We start from the raw sequence: 7,337 nt of genomic DNA on the forward strand, positions 1-7,337 counted from the left end.
CTTCCCCGACCCCATCTCTCTCCCCGCCCTCTGTAAGCACTCTCCCCTTCTGATCCCTCTTGTTAATTTGCTTAGTATGAACCCTAGCTATTTAGTGCTAGTTAGTATGAACCCTAGGCTATTTTTAGTGTTAGTTAGTTAATTTAGTGTTAGTTAGTTAGTTAGTATGAACCCTTAGCAGTAGTTCCTAGGTACTAATTAGTTAGTAAGAACTAGGTACTAATTAGCTAGGTACTAGTTTATTTTTATTTATAGTAAGTTTATTTTTAGTAAGAACTAATTGAATTAATAGAACATGTTAGTAAGAACTTGTTGCTATTTTTTTAGTTAAAGCAAATTTTCCCGTATCGACGTGGACGATGCCTATCCCGCATCCTCGTCATCGAGTCGGTGGAGGACGACACCTGCTTGACCAGATGGGCCATGTCCGGGACTGGGCTCCGCCAGGGTGGTACTGGGAGGCGCTACCTACCGGGGGGCGCAGGTTGGTGAGGAGCCAGCCTGTCGTTGACCCGAACCTTCTTTGGTGGCGGTCGCGTGGGCCAGTGACGATCCAGAGGCTCGAGGACTCCACGAAGGTGGTGCGTCACCGTGTCAGTGAGGAGGACGCGCACGTCCGTCGCTACTTGTTTGCGTTGGAGCACAGGCCGTTCTCCAATACCTGGCAGGTTCTCCGGGGATCTCACTGGAGCTATGATCCCGTGATGGTTCCTTCTCTGTGGGTGTCCACCACCCGCGCCGATACCCGTCGTGTGCTAGGGTTTTAGTTGTATTAGTGATGTTATATGTATGACACTATTCGTGATGTATTAGTGATAATATTCGACGATGTACGGATGTATGAGATGATTTACTTTTGCTTATTGAATGCATGCTAATTTGAGTCCTATAAGATATTTTGAAATATATATCTTTTGTTGCTCAATATCCAAGTGGCCGGTCATGTTTGCAGGTTACACCTCCGAGTGGCCTATGTTTTGCCGGAGTGTTGATTCATTTCTGTTCCGGCAAATTTCAGGCGCTCGATATGTCCTATTTTAGCAAAGGTCATGCCGGATTTTTCCGTGAATTTTGGCATGACTTGTGCCAGAATATGTTGGAAATATCGAGTGCCCCAGATTTGTGTGTTGAGTATCTTGGTAGTTGTCTTCGATCAATTTTCAATTAATGTTTTAACTATGAACATAGGAAATGTCTAACAACGAAAAGGATTTCGGTATTTGCAAATACTGCAAAGACGAGCGCGGCCTGCGCGACGGAATCTTCCTAGATGATGATAGGCGCTTCAGCATCAAGCTGGACGAGAACTTCGAAGTGGATACAGTAAGTCACAACGACAAGTCTTTTTTCGTAATTAAGCATGACATCTGCTTCATTTGCTTCAACTTATATTTTTTTTACTATTCTACTAGCGTATCCCCTGCCATGCAAGAGTTTTTGTATTGGATAAGATAGGTTTCAGTCATAGTATGGAGGAAAAGAAAGTTTACTTGAAGACCGAGCATGGTTATATTTTCCATGCAAAATTGTACAATTCAGATGACTACACCTATTTTGGATGCAAAACATGGCGAGCACTATGTAAGACTTATGCATTTGAGCCTGATATGGTTATCACCTTTGATATTCGTCCGGAAAATGATATTGAAGGTAATACCGACATCTGGGTCGATGTGCAGACGCCTCCAGTTATACCATTATGTAAGTTTCTCAACCATATTTATGTCTTTGATATTGTTTATTCAAAAATAGTTGACAACTAATTTGTATTGTCAGCTTGTTTCGGTGCAAGCAAACATGTCCAGCGCTTGGTATACAGGACCGTATACTGTCCTGGGGCTGAACTCAACTGCGAGGAGCTCAGTCATTATGTTTCATGGCTTGAGGATCTTGATACTGTCAAGACAAATTTTCTTCCTGCATTTAGAAATGTTAGTACTGAAAATGTGTGACCAATAGTGTTCGTAATGAACTACGGTCACATCTATTTAGGAAGGATGGTAAGATTTTTACTATTTGTCATCAGTGCATCTTTTCCATACATTATTTTTGAAACTAAACTTCATTGCTAAGTATGTTACCATACGATGTTCTTCAACAGGGACTCCCGATGATTGTTGTGCCTTATGGGATCGAGACTAAAGGTACCATGAGTATTATCAGCTTACGGCCAAGATATCCTACAGATTACTTTAGTGCATTCAAGATTAGCGACGGATGCTTAATAGTGCAAGACTGGACCAAATATGTGATGGGGGAGCGCAAAGAAGTACTAGGAGGCAGCAACAGATGTGCTACCCACGATTAGGAAACAGGTTCATCTGCATGCTCCAGCTTGATCAAGGAGGAGAGCTATACATGTTTTATGTTATTTTACCTAAGAAAGAGCAGTAGGAGTGATTAGCTAGCTAGAAATGAGTTTGAGGATGATGATGTGCTACACTATATTACTATGATGATAAAATAGCTAGTGTTGGTGGTAATGACTATGATGATTATTATTATCTAGTGTTAGTGGTGATTAAATATATATTGTTGGTGTTAATGACTATGATGATGATTAAATAGCTTGTGCTGGCGGATTAGATTCAAGTGGAGGCAACATGTGGTGCACATCGAAAGTACTACTAGTCCAAACTAGATCAAGTTTGGATTAGTAGTATACTTTTGACATGCACCACATATTGCCTCCACTTGAACCTAATCCACCTTCATTTGACACACTGTTATAGACATAATGATGTAAACCTCATAACTGGTATTGTACCAATATTTGTACGATGGCGCATAAATACACTAAAAATAAAAATAAATAAAAAGTACTAGTAGCGATGGACAGAAAACACGCTGCAAGTAGTTACCTTAGCAGTAGCGTGGTACTGAACAAACGCTGCAGCTATTTGTCCTAGCAGTAGCACGGGTGGGCACGCGCTACTGCTAAGAAATAGCTGTAGCGCCTTATTAGTAGTGCGCCTACCCGCGCTACTAGTGAGTACAAAACCAGCGCTACTGCTAGGGTTTTCCCTAGTAGTGACATGTGGGAGCTAGAGATGCCAATGGAGTACCTGGTCAGCCTCTGGTACCTGGCCACAGTTCACAAACTTGGTGTGAGCATTTTGATGACATTAACATGAAGTACAAGCAAAGATGGCATGATTGAACCTTGCATAGTAAAAACTTGCAAGTAAATAAGAACAACAATGCTAAGAAGATAAAACATGCACAATTAGCTCAACTAACATTTTCTGAACAACAAAAGGAAAAAGATTGTGAACAATTACTCAGATTGTGAACAAATACTAATAAGTAGTAGGAACCTCCCTACTTCAAAAAGAAAAAGAACAGACACTTCCAGTTTGTATAATCTGAAATTGAACACTGAAATTTAAGAATGAAAAGATGATTGAACACTGAAAGAGGTTAGCAAGTTGCTTGTTGGTTTCATCACAAGTACCAGGAGTATTTTTAAACCTACGCAAGTCATTTTTAAACCTATGCAAGTACCAGGAGTATTTCACTCCTTTCCAGTGCAAGTACTCAAAATTTGTTTGAGCAGCAAATCTAGGAGTACGTGCATTGTGATAGCATTAATACAGGCATTGTGGCAGGCCCCAAACGTGTTCAATTGCGAGTTATCTGCCAGCTATATGAATTGTACCACCAGAAGCCAGTTCATAAGAATACATGAACTAACAAAGCTGCGGCCACAAGGGAGTGGACCAAGTACCATCTCAAGTACCTAACGAGTGTCGGATGGCGATGCGCAATAAATCAGAGAGAAGCTCATCCCCTATTGATTCAGCAAGCTACTCGCAACAGAAAAAACGATGGCAAGCAAAATCATCAAAGGGTGAACCAGTATAGCTGATAGACAACGAAACATGACCCAGAGCTTCATGCGGTAGATCCTGGGATGCTCCTCCGTCGGTGTCGGCAAGCCCCTCCCGACCACCTGGTACTGGTGGAACTGCACGAGCGTGAGAGCCAAATAGTCAGTTCAGATCACACGATGCGTACGAGTAAGAGGGGCTCACCCTGACCGCGACCATCCTGGCTGGAGTTGCTGAGGTCGCCTTGCGTCGGTCTAGGGCGATGGGCTTGCTGCTGTGCGATGCTACGAAGGGCTTCTGTTCGCGGGAGCCGCGCCAGTCCAGGGCCCGCCGGTGAGCTCCGACGAGGGGAGGGAGGAGGGAGGCGACCCCCATCACCATGGCTGCCAAATCCTTCCCTCCGGATTGATGCTAATCGATTGAAGGATATTAGAAGTAATGGATACCTCCTCCTTGGTGCTCAGGATCGAGGGCGGCCCCTCGTGCATCACATTGGTGCTGCTGCCGTCGCCCTTCTTGGGGCAGAGGAAGCCAAAGGCTGGAAGATGGCAGTGGGGGAAGGAGGAGCAGAGGCGACGCATGGCGCGATAGGAGAGAAACGGGATCCAGGGCGCATCAGCACGGGCAAGCGGCGACGAGGCACCCCGGCGACGACGTGGGTGGGAGGACTTGTGCTGGGAGCGAGACTGGATCTGGGGATTGGAAAGGACTTGTGCTAATATGACGAGGGGGTCGTTGACACTGGGGGTAGGCGATGGTGGAGAAGGGAGCTGATGGGGAGGAAGGGCGGGATCGAGAGGAGCTAGGGTTTGCGCGGGTGAGGAAGGGAGGGTATCGGGGAGCTCCACGCGCGGCGCGACGGCAGGGCCACCCTCAGGGGCCGTCGGCATGGCCGCTTCCTGGGTGCCGGGGAGCATGCGGCGGTGAAAGCCCCCGGAACGGAGCGGGTGGTGGAGCACGGGTGCGGGCGGCGGGGTCGGATATGAATCAGGAGGGATGGCGGCGGCGATGTGGGAGACGAGGGGAGAGGGACCGCGTGAGGTGGATCTGGAGCGCTAGGGTTCGTGGGTGGGAGTTTTCTTTTTTCTTTTTTTTGAGACAAAGAGGGGAAGGGGGTTTAGGGAGAAAGGGACGCCGTTGGATCCGAGAGCATCCAACGGCGTTTGAGCACGATCCGCGTGACATGTCCATTGACCAATCAGAACCCAGTACACGTTATGACCTTCTAAATTGGTCGGAATCGACTAAAAATAAGGTGTTGAACCATATTTTTCCAAAAAAAGGTGTTGAATCATATAAAGAGTTTTATGAAATGAGAAATTCAAAAGGAAACATTCTCATTGTGTCACCAAATGTGACATAGTTTTTAGGAAAACTAACAAACTTGGAATTGCAATAAGACAAATATCTTTTAAAAGTTATGAGAAATGAGTTTTTAGGGGGGGGTCATTTTCTACTTTTTCACATGAAAAATTCAAAGAAATGATCTCATATTGTGCACAATGGTGCATCTTGGAATGCAAACAATATTGCCTAAGGAAGTTTTCATTTTCTTTGGACGAAAAAAATAATTTTCCATTTTACGAGTGCCCCAAATGAGGTTTTTTTGTGAAGAACCTACCAAATAATTGTTGCAAAATTGGACCAAATCATTTTTATAAAATACTAGGCCATATTTAATGCACAATTGACCAAATGGTTGGGTGTCAAAAGTTTTGATCTACCACTGATGAAAAAGACAAATTCCCGCCGATTCAGTAGGAAGCGGGTCAAATTTGAACTGCAGCTGCCTCATAGTTTTCTCTTTATTTTTTCCAAAAATCATTTCTAGGTACATAAGTACCTATTTAATCATAGAAAAATCAAAAATTTTCCAAGATTCAATCACTAGTTAGGAACGGTCATTCCAGCCGTTTTGACTGCATTTTGAAATGGGCATAGAAAATTCAAAAAAATAAAAAAATTAGAAAACCTTTGCATTGTGTCATTATATGTGACCAAGTTACCAGGAAAAATAATAAACTTGTAATACGATAATTATTTTAAAAAAGTGTTATAAAAAATGAGCTATCATGTGTGAAGATTCATGGCTTTCAAGTCAAATGATCAATCTTATGGCCACATTCATGGCATAATTTGTTCAAATGATCTCATATTGTGCACAATGGTGCATCTTGGAATTCCAAACAATGTTGCCTAAGGGAGTTTTCATTTTCTTTGCACGGAAAAATCATTTTCCATTTTCTGAGTGCCCAAAATGAGTTTTTTTGAGAAGGACCTACCATATATTTGTTGCAAAATTGGACAAAATCATTTTTATAAAATACTATGCCATATTTAATGCACAATTGACCAAATAGTTGGGTGTCAAAAAATTTTATCCACCTCTGATGAAAAAGACAAATTCCCGCTGATTCAGTTGGAAGCGGGGTCAAATTTGAATTGTAGCTACCTCGTAGTTTGCTTTTTTTTTTCCAAAAATCATTTCTAGGTACATAAGTATCTATTTAATCAGAGAAACACCAAAAAAATTACAAGATTCAACCACTATCTAGGAACGGTCATTTCCAGCGTTTTGACCGCATTTTGAAACGGGCATAAAAAATTCAAAAAAATCAAACAAATCGGAAAACCTCCGCATTGTGTCATTATATATGACCAAGTTTCCAGGAAAAATAATAAACTTGTAATACGGTAATTATTTTAAAAAAATGTTCTCAGAAATGAGCTATCATGTGTGAAGATTCATGGCTTTCAAGCCAAATGATCAATCTTATGGCCATATTCATGGCATAGTTTGTTGAAATGACCTCATATCGTGCACAAGGGTGCATCTTGGAATGACAAACAATGTTGCCTAAGGAAGTTTTCATTTTCTTTGGACGAAAAAATCATTTTCCATTTTTTCAAGTACCCAAAATGAGTTTTTTTGAAGGACCTACCATATATTTGTTGCAAAATTGGACCTAATCAATTTTATAAAATATTAGGACATATATAATGCACAATTGACAAAATGGTTGGGTGTCAAAAGTTTTGATCCACCTCTGGTGAAAAAGACAAATTCCCGCTGATTCAGTTGGAAGCGGGTCAAATTTGAACTGTAGCTACCTCGAGATAGGAGGACTAGTAATGGTGATTGGAGCCTTTGTGGCGATGAGGAACTTGCTTGGAGTTTCTGATTTTGTAGCAGCGGTATGTAAGTGGGGGCGGCAGCATAGGTGCAGCTCAAAGTCTTACCTCTTAGGGTGAAAATCCAAGGTCTGGTCTTAATTAGTTGTGCCTGGCAATGACCTTGTTGAAGGCATTGTTTTGAGAGCGGGGACTATCTTCGGGTGAAAACCCAAGATCTACGATCAGTTGACGACGATGTTTGTGCACTGTTTCCTTCTTTGAGGCGGCACTTTTGGAGAACTTGAACTTCAGGTGTTGTTTTGATGGTGGTTGTACTGCTGCTGCAAGGACTGGAACTCTGTAGCGGGGTTATTCTCTTTTTAACTTTTTCTT

The sequence above is a fragment of the Triticum aestivum genome, chromosome 5B (assembly GCF_018294505.1).
Source record: "Triticum aestivum cultivar Chinese Spring chromosome 5B, IWGSC CS RefSeq v2.1, whole genome shotgun sequence".
Classification (NCBI taxonomy): domain Eukaryota; kingdom Viridiplantae; phylum Streptophyta; class Magnoliopsida; order Poales; family Poaceae; genus Triticum; species Triticum aestivum.